Source organism: Humulus lupulus, chromosome 2, assembly GCF_963169125.1.
Source record: "Humulus lupulus chromosome 2, drHumLupu1.1, whole genome shotgun sequence".
In the NCBI taxonomy this organism is placed as follows: domain Eukaryota; kingdom Viridiplantae; phylum Streptophyta; class Magnoliopsida; order Rosales; family Cannabaceae; genus Humulus; species Humulus lupulus.
Window position 1 is genome coordinate 232,897,044 of NC_084794.1, and position 12,082 is coordinate 232,909,125.

At 29.7% G+C, this 12,082-nt stretch overlaps 1 long non-coding RNA gene across 1 annotated transcript; it reads right to left on the reverse strand.

Annotated features, from left to right (window-relative positions):
* Window positions 1-4,996: 4,996 nt before the first annotated feature.
* Window positions 4,997-7,191, reverse strand: LOC133816576 (uncharacterized). Its single transcript, XR_009885342.1, has 3 exons — window positions 7,108-7,191; window positions 6,915-6,980; window positions 4,997-5,121 (listed from the first exon to the last, which is right to left on the reverse strand). It is a non-coding gene; the product is annotated as an uncharacterized LOC133816576 (long non-coding RNA).
* Between the last annotated feature and the right edge of the window lie 4,891 nt (window positions 7,192-12,082).

The following is a 12,082-nucleotide window of genomic DNA, read 5'->3' on the forward strand; positions in this document are numbered from 1 at the left end:
AAGTCCAGAGTTACGAGATTTAGGTAGTTAGAGGTTGAGATATTTTTCCTAGGTAGTTTGATGTTAGATTATTCCTCAATTATTTAATAAAAATATTAATAAGATAATTTAGAGATATTTTCTATAGAAGTTATGATTCTATTTTATTTTTAGATTATATTTAGAATGAAGTTAAGATTTTTGAGAGCCTATAAATAGAGCTTATTCATTCTCTTTTTTTTTATTCACTCTTGTTCTTCTTGAGACCCTCAAGCACACTCTCTCTCCATATTGTTGTCGTGCACCACCATCAAAATACAAACCCTAAGTCCAAAATCATCATCACCACCATCTCTTCATATCTTTGAAACCCTAGTACCCAAAGATGCCACACAACCAAATCTGTCTTTCTTATTGTCAAAACCCTACAAGCAAGCATTTAAGGGTAGAGGGTTTTTCTTCAAGATCAAGGTTGAGGTATAGTTAAGTTTTGATTGTTTTCTTTTAGTTTTAGATCTATTAGTTTATGTTTAAATAAAGGTATCATGTTTATGAAATAGGGTTCTAAGCGGGATTAGCTTATAAATGACTCTAGTATAGTTTTTGTGCACCACACTCAAGGTAAGGAAAATTAGGTAGTTCAGTTTATGACCTAGTTTATGTTTTGTATGACCTAACATTTCAGGTACAATAAATGGGTAAGTGTGGCTAGACCTAAGGTGTCCAATAATATATGACGGGCTTATGTCTGGTAGGCTCGGATGCCAAAATTTTATGACGGACCTAAGTTGATGTTCGGTGTATGATGGACTTATGTCTGGGGCTTAATTGCCACCCTTGTATAAGCACTTATCTTTTTATTATATCTATCTTGTTATTATGACTTATGATTTATGATTATGACCTATGACTTAGGATATATTTTGATCTTGTAAGATTAGTATAAATTAATGTTGTTATGAACTCTTGTATGAACCGATGGTATGATTGTTATGACTATGTGATTATATGATTTGTTATTTATGATGTGTTTATGAATAATGTTATGATTGCAAGATATAATTTATGATCTAGGTATATGTGTGATTTTTAGTATGACGCTAATATAGGATAGATTATGACCTTGGTTTCTGTTATAAATATAGTATTGCGTGTGAAATTATTCGTTGTGAGTTTATGATTGATTTCTGTAAGAATTGTTGTGTATTTTCCTTACTGGGCTTAGAAGCTCATTCCTTTCTTTTATTTTTGAAGAATAAGTTAACCTTAGATGACCGGTGGCGAGCGGATTCCCAATAGCAAGACTGGTGTGACTATGTGGGGGCCGTATAGCCGCGTGTTATTTTCTTGGGAAATTATGAACTTTATGATTTAATGTTGCCTAATTTTAATTTTATTTTATTGTAAAGACTATTATTTATTTTTCCTAAACTCGGGTTATATTTATTTTAAAGTATCAATAAAGAAGGCAATACTTTTTACGATTTATTACGTTTGTTTTTCAACATCTTTATTTCTACAATTAAAGTTAGAATTTAGGGTGTTATATAATTTATAATTATCATTTATACTCATTGAGAAATAGGTGGAACAATTATATTTCAAAAACAACAACTGGATTTATTATTCAAAAGAAATACTAAACTTGTTCATTCATCAAATAAAGGAATCTAAAAACAGTTTCTAGAAGGAATTCTAGAACTACTTTAAAGAAAAACGACTTAATACAAAGTTGAAAATGAAAAAAAAAACTAATTTCCATGTCAGTTATCTCTTGGTCTACCATTCAGCAATCCATTTTTTGTTTCTCTTTCGCATTCTTTTCTTTTCTTGTATAATGTGTTCCTGAAAACTAGACAAAATATGGTTGCATACAATTTTGAATCAACTATTCAAATATATTAAAAGGAGATGAGCAAATCATATTTACCCTTTCTTCTTACAAACTTCTTAAGTGATCAAAGAATCTCTTTTGATCCTTTCCCATATCTCGTATGTAGATCTAAGGTTCACATATCTCGATTTCACATCGTCAGGCACAGTCTTTAGTATGCAATGACGAGCCAAATAATTAGATCTCATCCAATCCACATATTTTTTATGACTATCATAATAAGATAAAGTTGATGGCTCATCTAAAGGCATATTAATGATTACATCATACACTTTTAGTTCACTTAGATTTATGTGTATGTTTATGTACCAAACATCAAGTTTGTTGAAGTCCAAATGAAAAGTACTTAGGTAGTCATCACGAGGATTCACTGGTTCTTTCACATTTTGAGGTTCTTGATCAGGATTAAGAGAATTAACCATTTTTGCTGGAAATAAATAAATAAAATATATTGAATTAAAACATATAATACATATAATATTTTATTTGGAAAAGTAAAAATGATAAATGAATGCAACATATAAACACACATAAAAATATATACTAATCCACGATAAATTAATTTGAAAATTAATGGACCGCCTTAGTGTAGGTCAGACTAACTCCAAATTACTTTTGAGACAAATCTCAATTTTATAAATGAAAACTTAAAAACGCATTTTTCTCTTTTGACTTACGAGCTACTGCTAGTTTGGTCAAGATGCACTAGTCGTGCTCGAAAGCCTAGATACACCTTTGGAGTGTAACCCATTATTTTCAATCAATAACTTAACTCAAGAGTGTGCCTTAGGGTCAGTCAAACTGGAAATACATCACTAATTATATTCTCATAAGAGAAGCCAACCTTGAGATAAAATAAACATATTCGGAAGTCTTTCCTTAGGGAGGCTGGAAATGGAGGTGACACGAGATCTTTCCTTTGCCTCTCGATGTTCAACCAATAATGGAGACCATGAGACTTATTGTCATAACTCCCTCTTCCACTCACTATTTTGGAAAAGTGTATTTTTCACAAAATCAATATTTTTTAATTTAGTTGTAAATGATAATCCAATAATTACTAATCCAATTAAGCAAATAAAACAAAATTGTGCCCTTAATTCTAATTCTAATCTTGCTTTAATCAAGAGAATATCATTTTTATTTTAATAAAACATTTTTCATTAAAACAACAAATTAAACAACTTTAATTTTGATTTACCATCTTAACTAATAAGACTAAATTTATTGTTATATGACTTATCATATATAAGCATATAACAAAATATAGGATGATCCTAATTAATAGCATGTTTCTACACGAATGTAATGCAAGCTAATTGCATATTGTGTGGGTATATGAATGGCATGTTATAATGCATGACAAAATATTAAATATTTTAATCACATTCAAACATTTGTAATAAGAAAATAAAAGCGGGTATGGTAACTTTTGGGTATTTCTAGAAAAATTACAACACTTGCAAAAAATACATGAAAATGTAACCTAGACTAACTAAGGCCTGATTAAGAGCAATTTGATTTTCAACCTTGAGATGTAGTCTTGTTGAGCCAATGCCACTCTTTTTCCATATCCATTTTGAACTATATAATTAAACTTTGGGTTTTAACACCCAAAAGTTTTTAAGGCCCAATTTGAATTTGGGTAATTTAATTCACAAATAAAATTAAGCAATTTAATTTTAATAAATTAAAATTCAAGATAATTTTAATTTTGGATATTTTTAATTAAAACAATTTTAATTATGAAAGATAATAATTAAAACATTTTTAATTAGGGAAAATAATCAACATTATTTCAATTAAAGAAATTTCCAAATTAAAACCATTTTAATTCAATTTCTTATTTTTAATTAAATGAATAATTAAAATAATTATGGTGACAACACACTAGTGTTTGTTTGATGCAAACCCTATGTTGTACCAAGAATGGGTGCTGACTAGAGGGAGGTCCGGCGATGGAGGAGGCTCGGTTGGGTGCAGGGGTGCGCGACAGGGTGCATGGGCTAGCAGCAGGCAAGCATGCAGGCAGGTGCACGACTCGGGGCTCGGGCCACAATAGAGTTTTACCCAGAATTTTAAAAATAAAATACAAAATTCCTATGCCCTAAAATTGGCTTACTTATTTCATATAGAAACTTTAAAAACCATTCCTAAACCCAAAAGTACCTTTATAAATAACCCTTAAGAATCTATCATCATGAAAACAAACATACATCCATTCAAACTTATATCACATATAATATATAAAATGCATATAATCCCACACAACAATTAATAATATGCATAGATTATGTAAAGAACGCCCTAGACTAATACTTACAAAACATTCGCATAACATAGTTTATAAAAGAATAACATTCATTATCAAAGTCTCAGGGGGACTTGTTTAAAACCATGCAAGTTGGCGCCACAAGTTTTAAAATAAAACATAGGTTTTTATGCAAAGTTCAAAGAAACCAAAAATTTAAATAACTGAGTCCCACTGATAATTTAGGAAAGTCTCTTAAAAACCAAAACATAATTTAAAATGGCGTTCTACGTTGATCGTTTTTCCGTCCATAGGATTACCCCACGCCATACACCCCATGATGAAAGAACTCCTCACGTCACCACGCGTGCCATAGAGAAATCCTATTTGCTACCTGGAAGGAAAGTAAGGGGGTGAGCTAAAAGCCCAGTAAGGAAGTACAAACAAATAAGCAAGTAAGAATACAACAAATACAAACACTAACGTTCATCTAAAACATCATGGTATATCATAACGTAATCGTAACATATCATCATATCATAATATAATCGTAACATATCATCATATCATAACATAATCGTAACATATCATCATATCATAACATAATCGTGACATATCATCATATCACAAACATACAGCATACATGATGAGCATGGAACGCTAGTTGTCCATGTCACCCTATGAGGTAAACAGGAGATCACTGGTCCTTGAATAACCTCAGCGCGTCCCCCCTAGGAGTTACGTCTCAATGTCCTTAGTAACTCGTTCGATGTATCTGACATCGTAATCTGTTTGATGTATCTAACATCGTAATCTGGTTTGATGTATCTAACATCCATACACATATCACATTCAACATATGGTCACGTTATGGCATTCATAATTCATAACAATTCATTCATACAACAGTCTTACCATTCATAGCATAAAATCATAGAATCTATCTAACTTCCTTACCTCAGGTCCAAGCTAAGAATTTCACAATCTTTCAACGAGCCTATATCATAATCAAAATAACATTTCTTAGGTTCATAAAATTACTATTTTGCCCTTCCATACAACTCATGTGTGCATGGGCCATGCACTCATGATAACAGTTACACTAAACATGCAATTATCGCCAAAAAGAATAATGCTCGTTTTACCCATTTTACATGCATGATCGTTTTATAACAACCACATAGTTGAATATTAAACATAATTTTGGACGTAAAAGTGGATTTGCATGTAACATGCATACGTGGGAACATTGCGTAATAAAGACGTTTTCAAAAACGATAATTCTACATTTCTTACTTTTATTGTTTTAAAATCAATAGACATATTGCGTGCTTTATTTTTCTTAAAATTTCTAAGTTGATTAAATTTCTCAAAACATTATTTATTCTATAAAATTATTCTATTTTAGCTTAAAAATAAAATATGTGACAAATTTCATTCATTAATCTCAAATTACAAAGAATTTACCAAAAAGCTTGGATTTAATTAAAATACCTATTTTTAATATGTTTCTTTAGAAAAATAAATTTTATCATTGTGTTACATAAATGAGGTGAGAAAAATATATTTTTAAGTGTGGAAAATATATTTTTATTTAAATTATTTAAGACTTAGTTTTATATAACAAAAATCCATATGTGACAATTTAAATAATAATTTTTAACCTTTTTAAAACAAACTTTCAGCCACCATTTATTTTCTTTAAAAATCACAAATAAATAGAATCTAAATATTTTTCTCAATCAAAATAAAGGAAAATCATAACTTATCAAAATATGCATTTATACCATTAAAAATACCATTTTTCAATATTACCATAACTTTGGAAAAATAATTTAATCCAAAAACTTATCCAATTCATTTTAGTGAAACTCACTTTATATTTTCTTACAAAAATTCCAGCAACTATTTTTATCATTAAAAATCACCATAATCAATTTAAAAAGCTCATATTTTCTAAAATTCAATAAAAATTCTGTAGGTAAATAATTGAGTAAAATATCATTTTAATGGGACTTAAAATCCCCTTTTTAATTTCATAAATTAACCTAACACCAAGAACATTACTTATGCATGCAATTCATCTTTTTATCAACTTTTTCCCAATTATTTAAAAAAAAAAACAGCAAGCTTAATTCCTCATGAAACTCAACTTTTATCCCAAAAATTACATAAAATCATACATGTCCAAAATCTCATCATACTCTTATTATATGCATGATTCTAATATCACTAACATATTCACATGAAATCTTTTAAAACCATTTTTTTTCTATTCCATTGAATCTACACATGAAATCCAACAAAACACTAACAATAACAATAACATATATCAATTCATAAGCACCATATTCACATATGCCTTATATTAACCTAACATGTTTCTATCATTATTTTCATGCATCTTATAATTTATTCATTCACAATATAACATGCATCCTATCAAAATTTCATGGATCCAATTATCAAGATTGCCAATTATCAACTTACCCATATTACATAGGTCCTAAAACATGGATCTAATATATTGAAAATCACACAACATCACACAAAAATATCAAGAACATCCTTGGGTATGCCTAGGCCGAAATCTCCATAAGTGCATTCATAAATCACCACCAATCTTAATACATAGAAAAATCAACATCATAACCCTTTTAAAAAAATTCATACTCTCAAAATATACAATTCATAATCACCAACCCTATCATAATCAACCATTAGCATCATCATCAAAACCTCAAAAACAACCCATCAAAACCAATATATAGACTAAGAAAAGACCATTACCTCTCTTGATTGTAAAATCAAGAACACAATAAGATCAACACCCAAACTTCACACCCTTGTTCAAGCCTAGGGTTTTTATTTGAAAACCACCATGAGGAGGAGAAAGAACCCAAACACACACAACAAATAAACAAGTCAATACATATAATCAATAAAAGAAGATTAGACAAACAAGAAAAACAAGAGAACATACTCTAAGATGGGTTCCTCTTCACCTTCTTCTTCTTTCTTTCTTTCTTTCTTCCTCTCCCTCTCTCTCTACACGCCACTCTCTCTCTCTCTCTCTCTAGGTCACGACAGCCACAAGAGCAAATGGCTCTTCTCCTCTTTCCTTCCCCCTTTATCATTATTCTCTCATAAAGCCTCACCAACACAAAATGGTAAGTTTCCTTTTTCCATTTTATTTTCTCTTAATTTCTTTTTATTTTCTTTCATAATAACAAATATAAGGAATAAAGATGATCCCATTCCTACTCCAAAATAGCTAGTGTCTTCAATTTTGATTTTTATTACTTAAAAAGAAATAATTCTTTTCCCACTAGGTTCACACGCCCAAAGACTCTATTTCCCCTTTTCTTCTCTTTTTTTTTTTAAATAAATTCAAATAAAATCTAAAATAAGGAAATATAAAGTGTGTAGAAAATCTACACATGTGTACCATGCTACCATGCACTAGCACACACCAAAACACTAGGGTGCATCACTATCTACCATGCACCTAAGTGCATTCAACCAAATCTCACATAATTACCTCAATTGTCACACTTATTTAAAAGGTAACAAATAAACATGTTACACAATTATTCACTTATTAAATTAATTAACCAAACAATTCTAACAATTAAATAAAATAATAAACAATCAAATAAAACAAATAATCATCCAAATAAAAATAACAACACTTAAATAAAACAATTCATCACACTTAACCTTTAAATAAAATAAATCACAAAAATTTTAATAATCTAAAAAAAATTTTGGTGCACTACAGATTAATAACCTGACTCTGATACCAATTGTTGGAAAAACAGTCAATGCACGCAGGGGAATAAGCGTGGTGGGCCCATTGTGTGGAACAACAAAAAATTTCATCATTCATATAAACAGTTTATACGACAATGAAAACATACAGACAGAAACATTAACATGCAATATAATTAATCATGCAACATATATATAAATATACATTATATTTATATATAACATATAAACACATAAACATATGAATATTCAAGAACATAAGCATTTACCTCTTGAAGCCTATCAAGTGTCCTTGAGTCTTTTTGTATATTTATCGATCTTCCTATCCAACGATTTGAGCACTCAAACCACGATCTTCCAAAGTGTTCTCTACATCTCAAGAAGTGTGTGGGCACATAGAGAACATGGGTTTGCAATTTTAGGAATCACAAGTATTTCTCAACACATGAGAACTTGGATTATGGTCTCAGAATGGTTAGAATAAAGAAGAAGAATATAAACTTTTTGTTTGACAAAAAATTCGGAAACCTATTTTGAAATGTATCTTATTCTCTCAGTATTTCTTATCTTCTCTTTATTCTATATCATATATATAGAGATAATTCTATTACCTTATTATTCCTAATAATAATAGCAATATAATTATATTATCATAATGATGATATGAATTGATGTAATGACCCAACTACTCTAGACTTTGGACCATTAATGACTACTATACATAGACACTAATTTTTAATAAAACTTACAAGTAAAATAATCATAACTTCATTAAAAACTTGTAAAACAAATGTTAAACTACATAAAATTTAAAGTAGGATATGGGATCCCATTGGTTGTAAAAGAAAAAACATAACATAATTGTAAATAAAATGGATTACATAATAAAGTGCAGAAAATACATATAAAACCATAATTAAAGAGACTTCATCCTCGAATCGAACTCTCGGCCCTTCGATTCCATTCCGCCTCAATACACATCCCCAAGCTTCCAAGAACCTTTCCCGCCACCAAAGTTATTTTCCTGCACATATAAACATAAAGGAGTGAGCCTAATGCCCAGCAAGGAAAACCTAACATGTAAACCATATACATAAAATTCATAATGCAACATAAAACATATCATAAACATATGTCACACATACTATAATGGCCATTATTACTTGGGGTCCCTTAAACTAAACAAGTCATATGCCCATTAGATTTGTGGGGCTTGCTAGCTAAGCAAGTCATATGCCCATAAATTTATTGGGGCTTGTTAGTTGTACAGGTCATATGCCCAAGTATACAAACATACATAATACACAAATCATAAGTTAACATTACACATAAATCATAAGATAACATATGGCATAACACATAATATCCTATCCTATTTTCCTTACCAAAAGTACCGGGATATGAGAACAGGTTTGGGACTTTGGAACACTCCTAAAAACCATAAATGAAAGGGTGAGTATACTGAAGAAAAAGGAATGAAAAGAATGGATGAACTATACCATCAAGAATATACTTACCAAAAACCTTATGTTCAAGATCTTAGATTTCCTATCCAAGAATAAAGAATAAAGTTAGGGTGTTGAGTAGAAAACTATAAGAACTTAAAGAAAACAATACCAAAATGAACTAGAGTTTGGAATACCTTGAATGCTTCTATGACCAATCTAAACCTTGAACCGAAATATGCTATAAACCTTACTTCCCAAGTGTTTTGTAAGCTTATAATGATCAAGCTTATAATCCCCAACCCAAGTGTTTACACTCTCAAAATAACCTAGCAGCTTGCAGCCTCTGAACTTAGCTTGATGAATGAATTGATGGCTGGGTACTAGGTCCTATTTATAGAGTTCAAGAATGAAAAGATCTTCATTTAACTTGAATAAAATAATGACTTTTTAAGTGAAAAACATTTGAATTATCGTTCAGCAGAGGCTGAAGACTAGGTCAGAAAGATGCTGGACTTATCAAGAGGTTAAAGATTAAAATGAGAACGTTTTCAAAAACATTCAAAATTATAGTAAGGGAGCCGATATATCGCCCCTTGTAGGCGATATATCGCCTGGGCCAGCATGTCCGAGGCTCGTCGAGGTGATCGTGCGAAGTTACGTGTTTTTCGTATCCTCGTACTGCGATATATTGCCCCCTATAGTTGTGATATATTGGCATACGTTGAATATTTAAACACAAAATTGCACATTTTCAGCTTAATTTGAATTGAGTAAAGAGCCTTAACTAAGTCCTCTAACGTTTTCAAAGCTGCTGACAACCCTAGGATATTCAAATTTTAATCTTAATAAACTTATTCCTCAAAAATACTTAATTATCAATAAACATACACATGACAAGTGTTACTTTCTTATTGGGTCTAACTAAACCTTATAATATAATAAATATCATCATCAATATTAGTCATAATAATCAAACCTTAGGTAAAAATTAATATTCTTAAACTATAGGTTAAACTTAGAAAATTTACAAGTGTTATTACGAGTGTCTAATTAAATCCCGGTTCTGAACCAAAATCCACAGTCATAAAAATACTACTATAATTACTATTATTACTATTATTACTATTATCTAACTGGCTAAGTAAAGTTCTTGGACTCTACAATTGATTTAGGTAAATATCTAACTTACCAAATTTATTAAAACTATTTTTAAATTATTAATTAATTAAATAAATAAAATAAAAACAGCACTAATACAATATCAGTGTAGCAGTACACGCATGGCACAATCTTGGGAGTGTGTCATGCGTGAACTGCTATTTCCCCTTTTATGGATATTGCATTTTTCTTTTATTTATTTATTTAATTAAATCGATCTTCCATAAAATAAGGTATTAATCTTTTTAAGGAAAAGATGACAACCATATTTCAAAATTTAAATTTTAAATTCAAAATTCAAATTGATGATCATCGTTATCATCATCTTTTAAAATTCAATAAATCAAAAACTATTTTTGACTTACGAATTTTATTTTCTCCCACTCAAATAATTAATTTCAAAAATTAATTAATTTATTTATATATATGAATTTTGAATATTATATATTTAAATTAATAAGTATATTTTGGAAAGTTAATAATTAATTATTCAACCTCAATTATCATATAATTGTATACTTGACCCGAAGAATAAAATTCTTCTCAAATTCCCAAATTATAGTTTTACCCTTGTATCAACTCTTACCTTGATATGGTGTTGATAGAGCCACCTTGGGGACCTATGGACCTATAATATCAAGCTCCAATAAATATTAGATTATTAAACAAAGCTCTTTGATTAAATAATCATATTTATTAATCTCATGATTACTCCACTATAAATATGAGATTGAACTCTTGATAATTATATACATATATATTTAATGAGTACTTTATTAAAGAATAAAGTGTCCATTGATATAATCATTACATCCAACGTTAATTCTCTATTAATGGTTCACAATTAAAAGGGAATAAAATTATCGTTTTACCCTTTTAGCTATATCTTGTTCCTAGAATACCATTGACTTTACTAGTGAGGGTTGTGTCGCAACAAGTTTGCGACGTGAGCACTCATAACCTTTTCAGTTCCAAAAACCAACCCAATAGGGAACCATTATTCAGTCTATAAGAAGGTATAGATCCCATATCTGCTAAACTACGTCCCCAGCCATATATATATCATTGAGTCCCCAAAACTATTGTTCATAGCCTGATCATTCTGACAAACCTTAATGCATGAATCAAAGGATCAGATGGCATATATAGGCGTTCATAGCAACCTCAGGATTAAGATTATCATGTATATGATCATCGTTTGATGTGTTTGATTAATACTATGAAATGATGTTTAAACAAGTATTAACAAATCACACCTGGTCCAGTTCTAGATATCTCTATATATAAAGTACTTTCACAAAAGTGTTCTACTACACTAGTGAACCGGATCTAAGTCACTTAAATTCATAATACTAGCGAACCGTACTTGCAGTAATTAATCTAAAGATTCCATAACTTTATTTTACTACGAACTGTTTTAAGTTTATTATTTTAATCTCGATCCTCTCATTCCAATATGAGATTAAGACCACATAGATAAACTTTGGAACTTTATGATATTTACTTAATATTATCAATATAATATCGGACATAGTCTATATATATAATAATTAAATTAAATTATTTATTTTATTTAAAACA